At 41.5% G+C, this 23,527-nt stretch overlaps 1 protein-coding gene and 1 long non-coding RNA gene across 2 annotated transcripts in view; both read right to left on the reverse strand.

Moving 5' to 3' along the window:
• LOC123638228 (N-acetyllactosaminide beta-1,6-N-acetylglucosaminyl-transferase-like) overlaps window positions 1-5,597 on the reverse strand; it is a 94,539-nt gene extending 88,942 nt beyond the window's left edge. The window contains exons 1-2 of the mRNA XM_045551699.1: window positions 5,509-5,597; window positions 3,956-4,068 (exon numbers count right to left, since the gene is read on the reverse strand). The gene's annotated coding sequence lies outside the window, so the exon portion shown is untranslated. The remainder of the gene's footprint in view (window positions 1-3,955; window positions 4,069-5,508) is intronic.
• Window positions 5,598-5,654: 57 nt separating this feature from the next.
• Window positions 5,655-22,524, reverse strand: LOC123638232. Its single transcript, XR_006735253.1, has 3 exons — window positions 22,322-22,524; window positions 14,489-14,589; window positions 5,655-5,694 (listed from the first exon to the last, which is right to left on the reverse strand). It is a non-coding gene; the product is annotated as an uncharacterized LOC123638232 (long non-coding RNA).
• Window positions 22,525-23,527: the final 1,003 nt, after the last annotated feature.

Genomic DNA, 23,527 nt, shown 5'->3' on the forward strand with positions numbered 1-23,527 from the left:
CATACACTGGGGAAAAGATTCCTAATTCAATAAATGGTGCTGGGAAAACTGGATAGCCACATGTAGAAGACTGAAACAGGACCCACACTTTTCACCTCTCACAAAAATCAAATCACAGTGGATAACAGACTTAAACCTTAGGTGTGAAACTATTAGAATTCTAGAAGAAAATGTGGGAAAGACTCTTATAGACATTAGCCTAGGCAAAGAATTTATGAAGAAGACCCCAAAGACAATCATAGCAACAACAAAAATAAATAACTGGGACCTGATCAAATTAAAAAGCTTCTGCATAGCCAAAGAAACTGTCATGAGAGCAAACAGATAACCTACAGAATGGGAAAAAATTTTTGCAAGTTACACATCTGATAAAGGACTGATAACTAGAATCTATTTAGAACTCAGGAAAATCAGCAAGAAAAAATCAAACAACCCTATCAAAAAGTGGGCAAAGGACATGAATAGAAATTTTTCAAAAGAAGACAGAATGGCCAACAAACATATAAAAAATGCTCAACTTCTCTAATCATCAGGGAAATGCAAATCAAAACCACAATGAGATATCACTTAACTCCAGTGAGAATGGTCTTTATCAAAAAGTCCCAAAAAAATAAATGTTGGTGTTGATGCGGACAGACAGGAACACTCATATACTGCTGGTGGGACCTCTGAGGTTGCTAGTGCAACCTCTGTGGAAAGCAATATGAAGATACCTTAAACAGATACAAGTAGACCTACAATTTGATCCAGCAAGCCCATTATTGGGCACCTACCCAAAAGAACAAAAGTCATTCTATAAAAAAGACATCTGCACCCGAATGTTTATAGCAGCACAATTCACAACTGCAAAGATGTGGAAACAACGCAAGTGTCCATCAATACCTGAGTGAATTAATAAAACGTGGTATATGTATACCATGGAGTACTACTCAGCTATAAGAAACAATGGTGACATAGCACCTCTTGTATTTTCCTGGGTAGAGCTGGAACCCATTCTACTAAGTGAAGTATCCCAAGAATGGAAAAATAAGCACCACATGAACTCACCATCAAATTGGTTTCATTGATCATCACCTAAGAACACATTTAGGAATAACATTAATCGGGTGTTGGGCAGATGTGGGGGGGGGAGGGGATGGGTGTATATATACATAATGAGTGCGATGCACACCATCTGAGGGATAGACACACTTGAAGCTCTGATTGGGGTAGGGGGTAAGGGAAATATATGTAACCTAAACTTTTGTACCTCCATAATATGCTGAAATAAAAAGAAAAAGAAAAAAATACAAAAAAAAAAAACATACAGTGTACTTTACTGGTGGTGGTAACATATTTGCAAAAAAAAAAAAAAGAAAGAAAGAAAGAATTCATAGAAGTTAAGCACTGGAAGGAATCATGCAGATTATTTGCACCAACTCATTCAACTGGCAAATGGAGAACACTGAAAATGAACCATAACTAAAACCCCATCACATTTTTGTCTTCATTTTCTTGCTGACAGCTGCATTGACCTTATATCCATTTTGCCCAGGAGGAAAGATACACGGACTTGCCTGGTATCCAGTAATGAGTTAATGGTAGCATGGGGTCTCCAACCTAACTCGTCTGACCCCACAGGCCTTCTACCTGGAATGTCCTCTCCTCCTACCTTTTCTTGATGAGTTCTTTCATGTCCCTGTGTGATGCTGCTTCCTTGTGACCCTTCCCTGCCTTCCCACATCAGAGTTAGGAGCCCTTCCACAGTAAGACCTCATACTCCCTACCCTTGCTTGTTTGTTTGCTCTACCACTAGCCCATGGAGGACTATTTCTTTTCTTTTTTAAAAAAAAATAATTTTATATATTTCATTTTTTAAATTCACGATGACACATAGTAATTGTACATACTGATTGGGTACAGTATGATACTCTGGTTCCATGTATACATGGTATAATGAGCAAATCAGGGTAATTAGCATGTCTAGCACCTTAAACATTTATCATTTCTTTGTGATGAGTACATTTAAAAACCTCTCTTCTAGGTATTTGGAAACATACATTTTTGCTAACCGTAGTCATCTTATTATGCAAGAGAACATGCGAACTTATTCCTCCTATCTAACTATAGCTTTGTACTTGTTGCCCAATTTCTTATCATCCCTCCTCCTCCTCCCCTCCCCAGCCTCTGGTGACTGCTGATATACTCTCTACTTCTATGAGAACAACTTTTTAGATGCCACATGAGTGAGATCATTGCAGTATTGGTCTTTCTGTGCCTGGCTTATTTCACTTAACATAACGTCGCATGGAGGAGTATTTCTGTCTACTGGTCACTGTATTTTCAGCACCTTGCTTATGGTAGCACTCACTGAAGGAAATCCAGCCACTCTTTTCTCTATACCAGGGGTCAGCAAAACTATAGCTCAGGGGCCCAACCGGCCCACTGTGTGTTTTTATACAGCCTGTCAGCTAAGAGTGGTTTTACATTTTTAAAGGATTGAAAAAAATACAAAAAAGAAAAATATTTTGTGACACATGAAAATTATATGAGATTCAAATTTCAGTGTCCATAAATGCAGTTTTATTGGAACATAGCCAGGATCATTCATTTACATGCTATCTATGACTGTTTCCACATTACAATGGCAGAGTTGGGTTGTTGCAATAGAAGTTATCCAGCCACCAAAGCCTAAAATAGTTCCCATCTGGTCCTTAACAGAAAAGGTTTGCGGACACCCTCCTCTGTGTTTACTGATTGATGTCGCCGCAGGCTGTATGTTTTCACTACATCAAGATGGCTATTGTGGACTTCATATCATTTTACAACTTTTTGCTTTATTTTCAAGACTTCTTTGTGAATGCTCAAATGACAGCATATTTGGTAGCAAAGCATGGGCTCTAAACAGAGACTGTGTCAGTTTTGATCCTGGCTTTGCAGTTTCCTCATTGTATGACCTTGGGCAAGTTATTATAGTTTACCTATCTGGTATAGTTTCTTTGCCTGTAAAATCGAGGTAATACCAAGTAGGGTTGTTTTGCAAATTAATGAGTCAGTAAGGAGAATGCACTTCGAACAGACTCTGACACATAGTCAATACTCCCAAACACTAGCTGTTATTGCTAATTGCACATAGTCACTTTTAGGGTCCACTGTGCAGCTAGTGAACTGGCAATTCATATCCCTGCACTTTGTCCCCTCCCTTGTGGCCCAAGCTTTGGCAAGATGTGGTGCTGCCACACAGTGGCCCTCCATGGAGTAGCTTGGTATGTTCTTTCTCTTTAGGTGGTTGAGAGTCTGTGGACCAGAGGAAGGGTGACTTTTCACGCCATCACCCGACTGTGAGCATCTTAAAGGGAAGAACGTGTCTCTGGAGGCATGAGGGGGAGTGCTCAACATGGCATTGAGGGACCCTGAAAAAGCCGCCTCTTCCTAGTTCCCAACCCCACCTGCCAGCCAAGGCATCCACAATGACACTTCAGAGGTGCCTTAAGGAGGCAAATTGTTTAAATGAGTTATGACTCAAGCATGACCTAGTGATAATGTCTATATAGCTCATTAGGCAATTTGTAACCAGTGACACTCAATGGAGGTTCTGAAAGAGACAGGTCAGATTAGAAGGCAGAAAAGCAATCACAGTATGGAGTATGGGATGCTAATGGGGATCTTTTGGAATATGCAAATATTCCAGAATCTGAAAAAATCCCAAATCAAAAACATTTCTGGTCACAAGCATTTTGGATAAGGGATACTCAGCCTGTAGTTTCATTTCAGTTATTCAATATTTTTATGTGGTTTGACTGAACATCAAATTTTTAAAATTCTCACTATTTTTAATTTAATTCAGAAAAGTTAAATGGCTACATAAGAGGACAGTCCACTGACAGGAATAGAAAAAAGCTTAGAGATCACCTTGTCCAACATGTCATTTTACAAAGGAAAGCAATATGCCATCCAGAGAAGGAGAGTGACTCACCTGAAGTCACGGAGCTCTCAAGCCCCAGACGTGGGAGTGGCAGCTAGTTCCTGCTGGCCGATGCAGTAAGTTGCTTCCACAAATGTTTCTTTCCTTTTGTCCTACAGCAAAGACTTCAGAAAACAAAATTTTACGAGCATATCTCTGGGTCTAACTCACTATTCAATTGAAAGACAAGTTAAACGGGATGAGATTCCTTAATTTCATGAGATTTGTTCCTATATGTAGTTTCTACCCTCAGAGACCAACCAAAGCTAAAGATAATATTTATGCTTTTCAATGAGGCTAGTAAAATACTTGCACTTTGAAGCACAGTGATAACACTTAATTCAGGCTAACCTTATCAGGATTAGATAAAAATATCCAAAGCAAAACAAAAATGAGTTTGGAAACTTTGTGACCAAAGCCAACAGGTATATTCAACTCTTTTGAAGGGCACCTAATTCCAATAACATTTATATTTATAAATGTATTCAAAACCCTTAGTTATCTTCTGTAAATAAATTATTTCTCATAAATGCCAGAGTCAGCCTACTCCATCAGCCCATTTCCCAGCACTTACTCAGCGCCTCCAAGATGAGGAGCGCTGGCTTTTCACACCTTCTCCCTCTCCCGTCACCCCCGCCCATCCTTCCATAGTTGACACATTGTTGCGTTTCTGTCAAATTAGCTGGACTGGAACAGCAGGTTTTAATCAGGTGCACACACTGCCACAGGAAAATCGGCCCTCGGAGTCCTTTTCTCACCCCTGATTCTGAGGTCCGGAACCTGGAAACTTCAGATTCTACCACTAATGACTGGTGTTGAAGACTTGCTAAAGCATTTTTTTAAAACTGTGGTGAAAAATACTTACCACACATACAGTAAAATTTACTGTCTTAACTGTCTGTAGGTGTGGAGTGGTGTTAACTGTGTGCATATGTGCAACAGGTCTCTGGCACTGCCCCATGTTTGCAGAAGGAAAACGCCACACCCATCAAAGAACAACTCCCCATCTCCCTTCCACACAGCCCTTGACAGCCACATTCTAGTGTTTGTCTTCATGAGTTTAATGACTTTAGACACCTCATATAAATGAAATCACACAGATTCTGTTTGTGATTGGCTTATTTTAGTTGGCATGTTTGCTAAGGCGTCTTAGCAAACTGATTTATCCAACAGACACGAGCTGAGGGCCTAGTACTGGCTCATCTTCCCAAGAATGGCCGGCCGTCATACTAGAAAAATCTACTTGCAAAATGGTAAAAACAGCAGTTTGGATTTGTAGAGGGTTTTCACATATATTATGTCATTAACATTTAAGGCAGGGTTTCTCAACCTTGGCACTATGGACAGTTCAGATCGGAAAATCGTTTGTGGTGAGGGCTGACCTGTGCATTGCACGGTGTGTAGCAGCATCCCTCGCCTCTACCCGCTAGATGCCAATAGCCCTTCTCCCCATGAGTTGTGACAACCAAAACATCTCCAGACATTGCCAAATGTCCCCTGTAGGGCAAACTTGGACCAATAAGCTACGTTCTTAAAAGTAGTAAAATGAAGCTATCAAAACTTACCTTATGAAGTTTCTATAATGACTAGTAATAGCTGGGTGTGGTGGCACACGCCTGTAGTTCTAGCTACTTGTGAGGGTGAGGCAGGAGGATCACTTGAGCCCAGGAGTTCAAGGCTGCAGTGAGCTATGACTGCGCCTGTGAATAGCCACTGCATTCCAGCCTGGGCAAGATAGCAAGACTCTGTCACTAAAAAAAAGCAGAGAAACAAAGGAACAATGTATGAAGCAATCTGGCACATAGCAGGCACTTAATAAATAAGAGTTGTCATTATTTAATAATATTATATAAAAGATATGAAATTGCTTAGCCTGATATTGATTATCACTCATTAATGTGAGGTTGGACAATAGAGGTTCACTGGATAAGAATTGTAATATTTTTATTCTAAATCTGGCTCTACCTCTAACTAGCTGTGTGATGTTGGCAAAATCACTGTGTGTCTCCGGGTCTCAGTTCCAACCACTGTTAAGCCAAATTATATAAATTTGCCCTGTGTACTTTATACGGTTACAATGAGATTACAATTATATAATAAAGGAAGGTACTTTGAAAGTATGAACTTGTTAATTAGGATACAAGCCACTGTTAATTAGGATATAAACTTTCTATAACATCCTTGAGATTTAATTCATACACCATACAATTCACCCATTTGAAATGTACAAGTTAGTGGTTTTCAGTATATTCACAAGGTTGTCAACCATCAGCACCATCTAATTCCATAATACTTTTATTATCCCAAAGGAAACCCTATAACCATCGAAGTCACTGTTCTGACCCCCTGGCTCCTGACGACTACTAGTCTACTTTCTGATTCTATAGATTTGCCTATTCTGGACGTTGGTATAAATTGTAATGTGTATAATTTTAATAGTCTCCACGGCATAGTAACAGTCTAAGCTGTCTTGTATTTGTTTTGGAAGAGGGGAGGTGTTTTTGTTTTTAATAAATAAAGTAAGCAAGTGTTCTTTTTGCCAAGAATATTTTAACAATATTTTCAGCACAGAAATAGCTCAGGGATAGAAGAAGTGCTCTAGAAGTATTGCTGTGTTGCTCAGTGAATGTCTGTCAAACCACCTTTACGACTGACCTCGGTGTAGAAAAGATTTGTGAAACAGTTGCTGAAGCACCTCATCTTCCCGCCACTAGTAATGGATTTTCCTTTGTTCTTTAATTTCATATTTGCTTTAGTTCTATGACCCAGAGGGGTTTATTCTTAGCTAGTTTGTGTAAGAAACAAAGGCTGGTGAAATGCTCCATGAAAAGGTTTGACCAATCAAAGGTTCAGTACGGTGAGGCCAGAAGCTTGCCTCTCACCAGAAGGGGGACATCCAGGCGATCTCACCGCACTAGACTGTCGCTGGACGGAGATCTGGCAGCTCAGATAATACTTGGAAGACTGAGTGGTTAAGCATAGACCTGTTGTGATCCCAATTTTTTATATTCATTCATGCAAGAATTTTTTGCTCTACTTAAGGAATGCCTTCCCTATACCAGGGACATGTGCTAACTGCTTAGGATACAGGGGTGAGAGACAGACATGTTTTTTGCCATACAGATGCACAAACACACACACACATACATTCACACATATACAGAAAAAGACTGGGATGTATTAAATATATACCAGAATATCAACAGTGCTGATCTCTGAGTTGCAGCATTATAGATTATTTTTGTTACTTTCACTCTATTCCAGAGCATGCATTCCTTTTACAAATAGGGAAAAATTTTTGTTTAGTCTCATTTTTCAGAGCTAAATACTAGAATCCAGAAATGTCACAGTGGAAACCACCTCTGCTCCAGGAGTATCACAGTGTACTAACTATGAGCATCCTGAGAAAGCACCACGTTTCACAACTATGGGAGGAGATCTGAAATTCTCGAGGGAAATATCCAGAGACTTCTGGATGGCATATGTGTATGCAAAGAAAAAGAAATAGCATCTGATATTTTTATTAAATTCTTTTCTGTGTTCTGGAAAATTGGATTCAGTTTAATGAAACGAAGAGATTAGTCAAGAAGAAATTAAAACCCTAGCTATCTTTCTACATACCCTTTCCAGAGCTAGGAAAGATTGGTGGGGACAGAAGCAACCATTTCCATTTCTCTGCCTTGCTTCTGGCCCCCTGGCCGCCAAAGCACATAGGCCACCACCATATTCAATGTCCTTTCAGAACCAGATGCCTAGAAAGCAGAACTGTGGCTTCATTAATTAAAACAGCACCTAAAATTGACGTTTTGTTTTATTTTGTTTTACTGTTTGTATTTCAAGTTTAAATGTCTACTAGTTATTGATCAACTTTTAATATGGATTTGTTCTGCAAAAAAAAAAAAAAAAAGGTGATTTGAGAAATTTTAATCCCTCCCCTGCTTGAAGGCTGATGATTTGAAATAGCCCATTAAAGGTTCTGAGTTGCTGTGCAGTAAAGAAACCTGCTTGGCTTTATTTAGTCCAGTGTTGTCCAAACTTGGGCTTTTTTAGCATTTTATTCTTTATTCTTTTAAAAATTATGGTGAAATCTATAGAACATAAAAATTCCATTTAAATCATTTTTAGGCATACAATTCAGTGACATTAATCATCATTCCAAACAGAAATTCTGCACCCATTAAACAATATCCCCCCATTCTCCACCCCCTTCAGCCCCTGGTAATCTCTATTCTACTTCTGTCTCGATGAATTTGCATTTTCTAGTACCTCATATGAATGGAATCATATGATATTTGTCCTTTTGTGACTGGCGTACTTCACTTATTGTAATGTTTTCAAGGCCTGTCCATATTGTAGCATGTGTCAGAATTTCATTCTGTTTTACGGTTGAATAATATCCCACTGAATATGTATACCACATTTTATCTATCCACTCATCTGTAGATGGACATTTGGGTTGTTTTCACCTTTTGGCTATTGTGAATACCGCTGCTACAAACATTGATGCACAAGTTTCTGTTCGAGTCCCTGATTTTAATTCTGCCTTTGTTGTGTGTGGCCATAACAGAATCCCATAGAATGGGTAATTTGTAATGAATGTAGATTTATTGGCTCACAGTTCTAGAAGCTGGGAAGTCCAATATCAAGGTGTTGGCACCTGGTGAGGAGGGCCTTCTTGCTTCGTCATCACATGGTGGCAAGTGAAAGGACAAAAAATTGAGAAAGAAAGGGACATGCACCTAGAATTGCTGGTCATATGGTAATTCTGTGCTTAACTTTTTGAGGAGCTGCCAAGCTGTTTTCCAGTGCACCTGTCCCACCTTACATTCCCACCAGCAATGTTCCAGTTTCTCCACATCCTCATCAACACTTGTTCTTTTCCATTTTTTGATAGTAGCTAACCTAACGAGGTGTCCAAACTCATTTTTGCACAGAACGCTTTCCTTACACGAGTCTTATCCAAGGACCGGGCTCCACGGATGTGTGGGCAACACTGCGGCCCACTCAGCGAGTGTGAATATCACATTAGCTCAGTGGGAAAATGTCAGACACAGGTTTTTAAAAGAATTCTTTCTTTTTTTAACATTTGCAATTTTTTATTATGGAAAATTTCAAGCATACAAAAACAGAATAGTATAACAAGCACTCATGGTCATTTGGCTTTAACAATCATCAACATTTTGCCATTTTTGGTTCAGCCGTCCTCTTCCATTTTTTTTTCCGGCAGCATTTTAAATCAAATCCCAGATATCATGTCATTTCACTGTAAATTCTTCAGAATGCACCTTTGACTTTTAAAAACCATAACCATTGTGCTATTGTCAAACAAAATTTACAGTAATTGTAAAGGAATTCTTAATAAGAGTTTTGTCTCATTTTTACTGGGGCCATTGACAGCACCAACATACTGAACATGTTGATTCCTATTTTTTATATTACACGTTACGTTTTAAAAATACGTACTAGGCTAGTTCCTCCTCATGCTGTAGCACTGCCTAGGATAAAGGGGAAGCCACACAGGTACATATGTGTGCAAATGCATGTACGTGTGCGTGTGTTCACATATGCATGTGTATGTCCATGCAGACTCACATGGCCTCCTCTTCACTTGGAGAAACCAAAAATATATATTTTTTCAAAAGTCAGTCATTCTGTATTAGAAAGCTGCATCTGATGGATTTGGGTCCCCTTAGACATGAATGCTGCGTCTATGGCAGTTTCTTCCTTGTATACTTTGCTAATTATTACTAAAAGTGAAGGTTATGAAAGACCTACGATTATGTGAGCTTGTTTTTGGCAATACAGTCCTCTTTGATAGGGTGATGTCTAATTCAATTATATAGTGTCTGAAAATATTAAATTAGCAAGTTAACTTTACAATTATGTGAATAAAATGAAAATGTGCCTTAAAAAAAATAGTTAGGCATTCTGACCAGACCAAGAATTCTCACCTTGATGTTAAGAAAAGTTTAATTTTTAAATTTATGCATCTCTGTATAATTTGAATTTGTTATCATGAGAAGTTGACTTTGAAATATCAGAGATTTCAAAAAGAGATAGAATGTGATTAAAACACAAATATTGCCCATGCCCCCACCGAGTCAGAGCTTCTACATAACCTAAACTTTTGTACCCCCATAATAAGCTGAAATAAAAACAAAAAAAAACCCCAAAAAACAAAAACACAAATACGCTAACAAAAGGGCAAAGGAGTGGATGAAGTCTAGGCTGGAGAAAAAAACAAACTAGGGAACAATACATCACATCAAATTTGGGTACAGAGACAAATTTTTATAACAATTAGAAATAAAGATGTAATAAGAGTAGCAAGCGGAATCCAACAATGGTGAATTTGAACATCAGAAAAGAGCATGCTTGAGCAGCCTAACAAAGGAATGAAAACGCAGAAGGAAGAATCCACTGTGCAGGATACTGAAGCAGCAAGAGCAAGGCCAAGGACAGATGGTTCCCAGGGTTAGAGCCAGGTCCTAGCCCAAAGGGTGAGGGTCATAGGAGTCCCATGGTTCATTCCTAAGTGGAATAAGTCAACCCACTTAAACAAGTTGCTCAACTGCAAGAAGTGTAGCTGGATTACATGGATAACCATTCTCTTTCTCCCCCTCTCCCTGAGCCCACAGGCCTACACATTCTTTTTATTTTTATTTTTTAGAGACAAAGTCTCACTATGTTGCTCAGCCTGGCCTTGAACTCCTGGGCTCAAGCAATTCTTCCACCTGAGCCTCCCAGGTAGCTGGGACTACAAGGCATGCACCACTGCCCGGCTCAAGGCCTACAGATGCTTTCTGACATCTGCAGACTGACCATCTTCTCTGCTCATTTACTCACTTGCACATGGTCTCTGGCTGCCCTAAAACCACAAGCTCTGCAAGCAAGTCTACGTGACTTCCAGTTCAGCTTCCCCGCATTAAAGCATGAAGAAAATACTGATTTGAAGAGACATTCATGGGACAATGTTCCAGACTAGCCTAACTGGGGACGGGTGTCCATCTGAAGATATAGTCATGTGGCACTAGGACTGTGGAAAGGCCAGGTTCTTGTTAAAAAGGTGTCTAAGTAGGTGAGAAAAATGATACTTTTTCATTTAGTTTGGAGAGAAAGATCTCTACTATATCAGATTTAACTAAAATCGGAAGAATAGATATGGGACCCAAAGGTTAAAGAACTTCACTCTTCTAGAGAACAGATATAAGGCTAATATTGGGCTGGGCCTAGAAAGTGAAGTGTATAAATCAGAAGCTCCTGAATTCAAACAGTTCATATAAGTGGAAAGGCCACTGTCCTTGAAAAGAAACATCTAATCATTTACAGTATCTCCTGGAGGAGGACGCTGTAGTTTTATATCTGCTCTGATAATGGTCCACTTTCATTTGAGGGAAATTGTCCCCCATAGCATGTATTTCTACTGAAATTACAATTCTCAGCAGCTGTCTTCTTTCATGCCACTGGGATATTTAAGTTCAGAATCAAGGAATATTCTACTGTATGCATCAGGAATAATTCAAGTAAGTTATTAACTGCCCCCCCCAAAAAAAGGACAATTAGGCAATAATTCAGTAATCAGGACACACACTTCATCATCACTGTAGCTCACAGTTTACAAAAATAGGACATCATACAGTATGGGACGATGAACCTCGAAAGAGGGGAAACAAACGACATGGGTCCTACGATTGCCCCCAGATTGTTGAGTAGAAAGTTATCCTATCACGGGACAGGCAGCGGGACCCAGGGGGAGCCTAGCTGTTTCTGTTGAGTGAAGCAAAGAGTTCGAGGAGGTCAAGACTGCTGAGGTTCACAGGGCCAAGTACTGCAAAGGAGCCAGTCCCGAGACAGAACTCTGGATACATGCAAGAGGGTCCCCTCCAAGTCTTTAGCTGAGTAGTGATTGGGAAATAGATGTAAGGAAACAACCCAATGCCCAGGGAAAGAATGACCTGAGAGATTGAAGAATCAGCAAAGCTTACATGGGGCTAGCAATAGTTTGTGTTCCTACCAGCCAGACTAGAAAAATCTCATAATTCAAAGTCATCAAGAAGAGTATTCAGAAGAGCATTGCCTCAAGACAGTAAAATTAGAGCTAGACTACTACCTGCCACAAAACTAGGGAGGGTATAGAAGACAGGACCTATTTGACACTGAAAGAACCCTTCACCCAACAATATCAAAATACATATTCTTTCCATGTACACAAAGACTATTTGTCAAATAGATCATATTTTGGGCCATAGAGCTTGTCTTAATAAATATAACAGGATTCAGGTCATATAAAGAATGATCCCCAAGCACATGGAATTAAGTTGGAAATCAACACAGGAAGATATCTGGAAAATCCCCAAATATTTGGAATTTAAACTATACTTATTAATAATCCATAGTCCAAAAGAGAAATCAAAAGGAAAATTAGAAAGTGCTTTGAACTTAATGAAAATAAAAACACAATATATCAAAATTTGTAGGATTCAGCTAATGAAGTACATAGAGAAAAATTTATAGCACAAAATACCTACGTTAAAGAAAGGTCTCTAATCAATGACCTCAGCTCCTACTCTAACAAACTAAGGAAAGAAGTCATATTAAACCCAAAACATGAGGCATAAAGGAAGTACTAAAGATAGGAGCAGAAATCAATAAAATAGAAAACAGGAAAAAAATAGAGAAAATCAATGAAGTCAGAGGTTTGTTCTTAGAAAAAAAAGACCAACAAAATGGATTTTTTTAAAAATAGGCAAAAGATTTGAACAATCTATGAAAAAATACATAGGGAAGGTAAATAGGTTTATGAAAAGATATTCAAAACCATTATTCATTACAAGTTAATACCAATCAAAATCATAACGAGATATCATTGCAGTCCCATTAAAATAGCTAAGATAAAAAGACTGGCCATACCAATTATTGGTGAGATGTGAATTAACTGGAACTTTTCTACCCTGCTGGAAATGTAAAATCATACAACTATTGTTCATTTTGGACAATAATTCAGTAGTTTGTTAAAATGTTAAATATATACCTGTCATAAGACTTACCTATCCCACTCCTAGGTACAGTGGCTTCTTATTATTGAATTGGGTAATTATTTCTATAAAGTTGTCACAAACTCTAAATTAGCTAATACTGAAACAGTGCTCCTAGAGGAAATACACACATACACACACACATACACACACACACACACACACACACACACACACACATTTTATATGGATTATAATCTTAAATCCCCAGAACAACTCATCCTGGTCGATTCTCTTTTCCCTATTTTATAGAAGAGAAAGTGATGTTCTGAAGTGTTAAGTGACTTGCCTGAGGCTGTTCCACTCACAGGTGCCAAAGCCGGGATTCCGATGCATCCAACTGGCCCTAGAGCTGGAACTTTCTGCCCTACATGGCCCCCTTCCATACCCATCCTCTGGTCATCTCTGGATGAGAGCTGCAACAAGGCAATGTCGCCTTGTGCAACCTCAGCTGGGAATGTGCAAGCCTGGCAACTCAGATTTTTGCAACTCTGCATGTGTGGGTAAATGACTATAAATAATACTCATGGAGTTAATACTTTGGGGTTACACATCAATTTTAGTGAGTAGGCAAATCTAAAAATACATAATCTATGGATGAAAATCAACTATTTTTACTCCAGAGAAATTAAAGCATATGTTCATATATGGTCTTGTACACAGCTGCTTGTGGCATCTTTATTTGTCATAACAACAACAACAACAAAAAACCCTGGGAATAATACAAATGTCCATCAATAGGTGAATGGATAAAAACTGTGGTATAGCCATACAATGGAATACTTCTCAGTAATAAAAAGGAACAAACTATTGATACATGCAACATGGATAAACCTTAACATATTTAGTCTGCAAGAAGTCATACCAAAAAAAAAATCACTTAATATATGATTTCATTAATATAAAAATCTAGAAAATGCAAACTAATCTATAGCAACAGAGAGCAGATCAGTGGTTTCCTGGGAACAGGAGGCAAGGAAAGGAGGGATTGTGAAGAGATACAGGGAAACTTTGGGGGGCTGTTAGATATACTCAGGGTTTCAGCACAGTGAGGGCTTCACAGATGCATTAATATGTTAAAACTCATCAACTGTATATTTATGTGCAGTGTTTTCCATCTCAGTTATACCTCAATAATGCTGGCTAGGGTGGAATACGGGAGAAAAAAAATGAATTAGTATAGTAACCTATATTCATTGAATTCTATAGAATGGTTAAATACTAAATTAGTAAGTTGAATTCTAATCTATTTAATTCTAATTTATTGAATGACTGAATTCTAACCTGTTGAATTCTATAGAATGGTTAAATATTGAATTGATGCATATTGTATTATCTAAGGTATGAATATACTAAATGATACGAATATTTGCAAACACTTATAACACACTACATGCCAGGCACTGCTTTGTACCCCTGACATACAATAAATCAAGCAACCCCACAAGAGGGATACTATTACTATCCCCCTTTTACCCAAGATGAGGCACTGAGAAGTTAAGTAACTCACCCAAGGCCATACAGGTTTAAAGCAGGAGATCCAGGTCTCAAAAGCAGCCAGTTCGGTGCCAGGATCCATGCTCTTGGCAGCTAAATTTGATCATTTTCCTCCTGAAGGAAGACAATTGACACTGAGCATCTGCTACATACCAGACACTGTGTTTAGTACTTCTGCATTCATCATACAAGTTAATTCTCAACAAGACGCTATTATTATCCCAACTTTTTATATGAAACAGCTTAAATTCAGACCAGATTCCATAGTGATTTTTATGCAAGGGCTGGGGTTAAATCTCATTGCACCAGCCTCCTCCTCCATGTCTTATCCACCTGTCCATTTCCTGTTCACCTCTACGTCCCATGTCCCCCGTGCCTAGGACACAATTTAATTCCAAAGTCAACTATGAAAGAATGGACACATTCTTCCCCACATAATACAATGAAAGGGCAAATCATAAACAGGATAAGATGGAGGAGGGTGACCCCCAGTTCTCAAACATCTAAGGCGATAGAGTTTAATTCCCCTCTCCCTATGGGTAGGCTGATTTAGTAACTCAGGTCCAAATAATGGAGTATGGAAAGAGAATAACAGTAACTTTACTCTGGAGAAACCTGTCAACATTATCTTGACCAAAGGATGAAAGATAACATCCCAGTGATATCCTGTGGATACCCCTCACCTCGATTTGATGTGAGGAGAAGGGCATTTTACCTCTGTGGGATTCTTCCTCAAAACTCATAATTGCAGGATAATTGTGGGAAATACATGAAACAACCCAAATCGAGGACCATTCTAGAAAATAGCTGGCTGCTACTCCTCAAAGCTGTCAAGGTCATGAAAAACAAGGCAAGACATTAACTGTCATAGACTGGAAGACACTAAGGAGGCATGACAGCTAAAGGCAATGTGGGATTTTGGTTTGGATTCTGCAATAAAGAAGGACTTTGGTGGAAAAACTGGTGAAATCCAAGTAAAGCCTGGAGTTTAGTCAGTAGTAATGTATCAGTGTTGATTTCTTAGTTTTGATAAATGTACCACAAATGTAGTATGAGATGAAAACACTGGGGAAACTAAAATTGGGTGATAGGTATACGGGAATCCTGTACTATCTTTGCAATTTTTCTTTTTTTTCTTAATATCCCTAAAAGTCTGGAGATAAATTTTCTGTAAATTAAAAAAAATCCAAAATAAAATTTGATTAAAAAATCTAATTAGCTGCTCTTATTCAGGAAAATACAGAGCTTTTTTGATTTTTGCTCAATAAGAGACATTTAGCAACTGGGCACAGTGGCTCTCTCCTATAGTCCTAGCATTCTGGGAGCCCAGGTGGGAGGATCACTTGAGGTTAGGAGTTCGAGACCAGCCTCAGCAAGAGAGAGACCCTGGGTCTACTAAAAATAGAAAAAATAGCCGGGTGTTGTGACACATGCCTGTAGTCCCAGCTACTTGGGAGGCTGAGGCAGGAGGATGGCTTGAGCCCAGGAGTTTGAGGTTGCTGTGAGCTATGATGACATCACCACTGCACTCTGTCTGGGGTGACAGAGCCAGACTGTGTCTCAAAAAAAAAAAAAAAAAGAGAGAGAGAGAGACATTTAGGGGCACTGTGGGCAGACTGCCTTTCAGACCACGCTAGCATCGCTATGGGGCCTGCAGCCCTGCAGCCAGATCACCAGCACAGGCATGAAGACCAGACAGCACCAGGAGCTTAAGTATTAACTTCCCTAAAAGGAGAATATTAACCTTACACAGAGAATAAGGGTACATGTGCTTTAATCGTGGTGACCCCTGATAATCTAATTCAAGAACATTCCAGAAAAGTTTGGGATAAAGGCAAAAGAAAAAAAAATCTGCTTAATGTGTTGCTGCTGGTACTAAGAGCAAAATTCTGGTTCCTGCACTTAACTGGGTGAACTTGAACAAGATTCTGAACTAAGAGGAGCCTAGATAGCCAGATGGATGGATGGATAAATGGATGGACAGACAGGCAGACACACCTTATAGGTTTAGCTCCAGGCAAACTCCTTCCTTCTTTCTCCCTTCCTGGTGAGACCCTTTCTCCCTCTGCCTCCCAACCACGCATAAGTGGTACAATCTCAGAATTTTCCAGACTCCATATCTTTCCAGTAAAATCCTACCAATCTCACATCCTAATTTCACAGAGCTGACTTCTATTTCGGTTTTTAAGAATTTGTTTTGTTTTACAAATAACATTAGTGTATGTTAATGAGTACTAATGGTAGCCCCTCAGAGAACAGTAGAAAGGTTTCTAAGATCCAGATAAGAGTGAATTTGGCCAAGGTAGGGCAACGCGGGCTGAGAGGTTGGGGGCAGGTTACCGGGCAGCTGCTGGGCAGGCCTGCTTCGTTTCAAAAGTGTCAATAAGTCATATACTAAAAGAAAAGTCACTTGAAGTAATGCTCTGTAGTAGATCACACACACACGCACACAGACATGCACGTTCCAGAGAAAATAACATGAAGTTTTCAGAATCTAAGAAATTCAGGTGTTTCCTGCTTTCACCACCAGGGAAGCAGGTATGACTGCTGTCAATAGACATCACCTGCAAGAATTCATCACGCCAGCACATCGCACTGGGTATGAAGCAGAAAGAGACAACAAGCCCTGGCAGTGCTATCACAGGACTCCAGCCACGCGTTGCTTTTGCAAAGGCAATTCAGAAACAGCCAAGAGAAGGGTAGAAGCAAGGCCCCGCCAGCTCTCTGCTGCCAGGACCACATGCTTTTGAAAACTGGTGACGGCTGCTGCAACAGGCACTTTTTAAGGCTGGTCCGAGACCTTAATGATCATTAAGATGCCCCCAGGGGGAGCGACTATAACCTGAGTTTCCAATGAACTTTATTCAATTAAATGTCCTACCCCATGACTAATGTTTTCATGCGAAGAGCCAAACACTTCTTATCTTTTAAAAATCTCAAAGCAAAACCAAACCAAATTACAGTGTTGGAAATTCACACAAATGGCAAGGAGCAGGCTTCTCTCATTACCCACTGTGCCTGCCGAGCAGTTATATGGCTGCGAGGAACACTATGACCCTGATGACGTTTGCTTGGCCTCCTTGCAGCCACAGGCACTGCCCTTGGACTACACGTTTTCCCCACATGGAAGTTGCCTCCCAGTCCTTGCAGGCTCCGGCAGGGTCAGCAGGTGTCACTGAGTCCCCGGAGCCAGCCCCAGGCCCTTTGCTTCACTTATGCAAATGTCAGCGGGGCTGCTTCTGGGCTTGACATTTAAGGCAAGAGAAATGCTGCCACAACTAAAGGCAGTGGAGAACTTTTATTAAAAGCCTTTTGCGAGGCTCCTTTCTCAAATCACTGATTTGGGCAGAGAGGGAGAGCCAAGATCCTGTGGTGGCTGTCCAGACCCAAGAGGTAGAAGATGTTCTCTCAGCCATTTCTAAGCGGGGGAAATGGAAATGATCACATTTTTGTTAAGGCAAGTTTTCACTTGGGGCAAGATCAAATTTGTGCATGCGCTTTACTCAGCAAGTTTTTGCGCAGTACAAGGAGACAATTGTTGATGTTTCAAGATAGGGGACCCTGGGAGTTGGGTGTAGGTGTAGCTGCTCGGTTTCTGGATGTACCCTCCCCTTCCCCAGGATTCTCAGATGCCAGCAGAGGTCTCATCCAGCCATACAACGGTAGGAAACCAAGGTCCTAATACCCTAGATGAATGTGAACATCTTAATAATCCATACAGACTGCCACGAGATCTGTGTAGTTAGCTAATTGGAATTGCTCATGGGATTAGCTAGTGCATTTAAGACAAAGACCAAGATGGTGGTGGCAGCTCATGGACTACCCAAGGCCAGCCTGTCTCTCTGATGAATCATGTTTTTTATCCTGGTAGCCAGTCCCAGGGTTTTAAATACCATTAGAGAAATTGTCTCTTAAACTTGAGGATCCTGTTTTATATTTTTTTCCCTTTTCCTCAGTTTTAATTTGTTTTTTAAACATTTAATTTAATTTAATTTAATTTTATTATTATTATTTTTTTAGAGACAGTGTCTCACTATTGCCCAGGCTGAACTTGAACTTCTGAGCTCAACTGATCTTCCTGCCTCAGCCTCCCGGGGAGCTGGGGCTATAGGCATGAGCCACCACATGTGCTCTTATTCTTGTTTCTATCATCCACAGATTTTATCATTCATTTCAAAAGTATGTAAAAACGATGAAATGGAGGTAGAGACACCAGCCCAGAGGACATGGGTGTGGTGCTGATAAATAAACCATCTTATACCATCCTCGCTACAATTCTTTTTTTTTTTTTTTTTTTTTGAGACAGAGTCTCACTCTGTTGCCCAGGCTACAGTGCTGTGGTGTCAGCCTTGCTCATAGCAACCTCAAACTCCTGGGCTCAAGGAATCCTCCTGCTTCAGCCTCCTGAGTAGCTGGACTACAGAAGTGCACCACTACACCCAGATAATTTTTTTTTCCATTTTTACATGCCCAGCTAATTTTTTCTACTTTTAGTAGAGACATGGTCTCACTCTTCCTTAGGCTGGCCTTGAACTCCTTAGCTCAAGTGATCCTCCCGCCTCGGCCTCCCAGAGTGCTAAGATTACAGGTATGAGCCACCACACCCGGCCTAAATTAGAAAGTGGTGTGTACTCACTACAATTCTGTGAGGGAGGTGTTATTGTCCCTTTTGACAAATGATGAAACTGAGGCACATGAAGTTAAATAACTTGCCCTAGCTCTGCAAGATTCTACCCAGCCACCTTGACCTTCCAAAATAAACTTAGCTCAGGGATAACAGCGCCTCAAAGCAATCCCACCGCGAAAGCCTCTGAATTCCAAGTTGGCGTGGGATTTCCCAGTTAGACTCTGGAGCCAGTCTCCCTGAGTTTGTTCTCATTGGTAAAGTCTCTGCAAGACTCATGGGACTTCTGGAAGCCCTGATGTCCTCATCCATTAAAGGAGGATGTTACTTGTACTTCACTTGTAGAACGGTTTTGAGTATCAGATACAATAACGCATGGTAAATGGGGCTCTGTCTGTCCCATCCTGCCCAGCTGAGCAGCTGCTGCCAGGGGACAATGAGAGACCAAGGCAATTGCCCTCTGCCCTGGACTTTCAAGTGGTCTCCTAATGATTTTATGGAGTCCTGCAAAAGCTTTAGGGAAACGCAGCTGTCTGAGTTCTCAAATCACCCATTCGTTCATTCATTTGTTCATTTCATAAGAACACATCATAAGCTCAGCGCCTCTCCTTTAAAACAAACAAACAAACAAACAAACAAAAAAAAACCCTTCAGTTTAACACAGGTGAAAAAAGGAAGTCCAGGGTGGTGGGCGATTAGCATGCAAAGGTGGGAGCACAGACAGAGGCCTTTAGCAGAACTCGGAGCAGTGGGAACCCAAGTAGCTGGGGAAGTCTCCACAAAAAACTTTGGGCCTTTGGGCCTGGAAAGATTTGGATAGAAACATTAACTTACATAAATGTCCCCCTCTCCTGGTAACCTAGGGAACGTGTTGAGGAATACTAAGAGGAGCCTAGATGATAGCCAGATGGACGGATGGATGGATAAATGGATGGACAGACAGGCAGACACACCTTATAGGTTTAGCTCCAGGCAAACTCCTTCTTTCTCCCTTCCTGGTGAGACCCTTTCTCCCCCTGCCTCCCAACCATGCATAAGTGGAGGGTCCGATTAACGCTGGGAAACCTGGGCTCTGTCCTACCTCAGCCGGGTGTGCCCCACGGGGGTTCTAAATGCCTTCTCTTCCTGACACATGTCACAGGTCAACGGTAGTCAATGCACAGACTCTGCTTCATTAAGCCAGCCAGCAAACACAGAGCCTGTCTTTCCCATGCCAGATGCTTAGGGCAGGCTGGGATGGACACAGGTCCAGACGACAGCAGCCCCTGCCTTCCCACTCAGAATGGCAGCAGCAGACAGCGTGTGCCTTTCCTGCCATCTCTGTTCTGACACCTGTGGCAACACGGTGCGGTGGCTGAGAGCACGAGTGAGGAGAGCAAACGTGGCTTCAAATCCCTGTTCTTTCACGTCTTTCCCTTTGGCAAAGTGTATATCCCAGCTCAGGCTTAGTGTCATCATCCCTAAGGAACAAACTGTTACGTGTTGAATTATGTCCTCTCAAAATGCATACGTTGAAGTCCCAATCCCAGTCACTCCGAATGTGGCTGTGTTTGGAGATAAAGTCTTCAAAGAGATAATCAGGGTTAAATGAGGTCATAAGGGTGGGGCCGTATCCAATAGGACTAGTGTCCTTATGAGAAGAGTCACAAAGAGCCTGAGCACGGAGGGAAGGCCACGTGAGGACACAGTGAGAAGGTACCCATCTGCAAGCCAGGGGGAGAGGCCTCACCAGAAAGCAACCCTTCTGGTACCTTCATCTTGGACCTCCAGCTCCAGAACTGTGAGAAAATATATTTCTGTTGTTTTAAGCCACCCAGTCTGTGGGATTTTGTGTTGGCAGCCCAAGGTGACTAATTCAGGGACCAAAAGTGCTGACCTTTCTCGATGATCATGAGAGTGAGTGAGACCGTGTACTTAACACAGTGCCTGGCACATAGGAAGCACGTGATGGATGCTTCTTTTTTCTTCATCATCATCATCATCAGAATGTGCTACCTCCCAGGAGACATTCAGTGCCGATTTCTCCCAGGGAAAGGATACTAGGGTGTTCCTCACAAGTCTGAACCCATCTTATGTACCTTCCACCATTTTCATCAATGGATAACCACCATTCAGAAAAATTTTATGTGTATATAATCCTGGTTATAAAGTCATCTGGCTGAACAAAGAGTAAAACTCACAAGCTCATTAACGAATCAAACGGAAATGGCTTCCTGCACTGGCAGAGTCCTTTAAGCTCAGCGGCGGCAGCAGGAGACCACAGCTTGGAAGCAGGACTCAGGAAGCCGACACAGCTGACACTGAGGGGCCAGGTACCCACACTGGGCACAAGCCAGTGAATGAACACCTCAGGGGTTTCCTGAGACCAAAATTGGGATTAGCAAAGGGGTCACCAAGTATGGGATCAGGTAAAAGAAGGATCCAGAATCTTACAGGCATTCGAAACTGGGACAGTCATTGGTGGGGAAAGAAAAAAGTGTGGCGGTGAAGAGCCTGAGCCAGTAGTGCTAGCAAAGCACTGGTTTTCATTGGTTGTTTTGAAAGCCCAGAGCCCCTGTCCTGTGAGTGCATCTTTCTGTCCTTAAAGATGCAATACTTGGAGGTTAATATTCCTTCAGTAAATACTGGCTGAGCACCAACCACGTCCAGGCACTGTCCTACGTCCCGATACAAGGCTGAATGGGAAGCAGCAGAGACAGTACCATGCAGTGAACAAAAGCCTGAGTTCAGACAGCTTCACTCTGCAGGAGGTGAGCACGAGAAAGTCTGTATGTGACTGCGTGTGTTGGGGGACAGGAGAGAATAGAGCTCATCTGCCCTTGAAAATGGGTTAGCAACATACATACATTTTTAAAAGACAGCTTCCATATTAGCCAATAATACTGGCCACGTCAGAGGGCTGTTGCGGGAATTAGACTTGAGGAGGTCATTGAAGTCTGCTGCTGGTACGTTTCAGCACTCAGTGTCACTCCTCCCCTCTCTCCTCTCTGGCAAGACAACAGAGAGAAAGCGCAGAGGGATCTTCCCTTTTGTAAGACAGTTGCAAGTATAGCTATCTTAGACAAATCTACCCCATAAAAAAAACAATGAAAACGACCAAACCCAGAAAATACAAAAATAAGAAATCTAAAATGAAAAAAATCCAGCCATACAGGTTGAGTGAATGAAGCATTCCAACCCTGAGGGGGAAGTTGGAGCTGGCTGATAAACAAGAGAACACACCTGCAGTGTGGCTGTCAGCGATGCCAGAAGATTCAGCAGCGACCGGGAGATGAACAGGCCCAACCACAGATTCCGAAGAACTGAGAGCAGTAGGGGAGGCGTGGGGGAGGCAGCCTTCTGTAGCAGGCCCTGCCTCTCGGACAGCACTCTGCCCAAAGAAACAAAGGAGCTTCTTGGAAAAAGGCTGACATCCTCTGGCGTAAGAGCTGGTCAAGAAGGAAGGGTGTTCACACCAGAACGACAGTTTCAAAAAAAAAGAGAAATGAAGGTTGCTTACGTTTCCTTCCTTTTGAGACACAGACCCCTTTAAGAATCAGGTGAAAGCTGTGAACCCTCTCCCTTGAAAAACATATAAACTGAAACAATTTTACAGATTCATGGACTCCGCAAAGTCCATTCCTATGTCACCGTGGAAGGTCCTTGCTAACGTTACAGAAAAGAACTTCAGGACCCGCATGAAAAGTCAAGCAAACAACAGCGGCAAGTTCACTAAAGTGAAAATACATTCTCAGGAAAGAAAGCGGGCGCGCAGGGAAGGCTGGGTGAGAGCCAAAGGACCCTCTGCAATTTCCAGGGCAGGATTCTTGTGTGCCTACCCACCCTCTTCACCAACAGGGTTTGTTCTTTCCCTTGTTCTACACTCTGGGCTCCAAATCTCAGGAGAGCCTGTGCCCAAGTCTGGTGTCAACCACCTTTTATTCCCTGGGGTCTGGGAGGGCGGGTGGGGAGGTGATCGGTGCTGGTCTTATTCAGTGATTGTCTCTGGTTGGGCCTTTTATCTGGGGCCTCCCTGTTGGCTCTCAGTTCTTGCCCATAATCCCCCATTTTCTCCACAAAGGGGGGCGGTCAAAGCCGCGTCACTAATTTATTATCAGTATAATTAGGTATACTGAGGGAAGGGTTATTAGGTGCGACTTGGATCCTGCACTTGCGCCGATGTGGGGAAACCCCGGTGTTTGCAGCAGTTCCTGCTTTTGTGTTGAAATTGACCACAGATCTGGCTGCTCGCTTGCCTCAGTTGACTGACTTCTCCATTCCCTCCTCCCTTGCTCACGTCTAACTGACTCCCCATTCCGACCCCTGGAGCCCCAGGTTAAGGACCCCTGTTGGAGAGCAAGGCTGAAGGCAGCTGGTCACTGTGTTCCTCACTCTTTGCCGCGTGTTGGAATTATCCGGAGACTGAAAAATACTGATGCTGGGGCCTCA

The sequence above is a fragment of the Lemur catta genome, chromosome 5 (assembly GCF_020740605.2).
Source record: "Lemur catta isolate mLemCat1 chromosome 5, mLemCat1.pri, whole genome shotgun sequence".
Lineage (NCBI taxonomy): Eukaryota > Metazoa > Chordata > Mammalia > Primates > Lemuridae > Lemur > Lemur catta.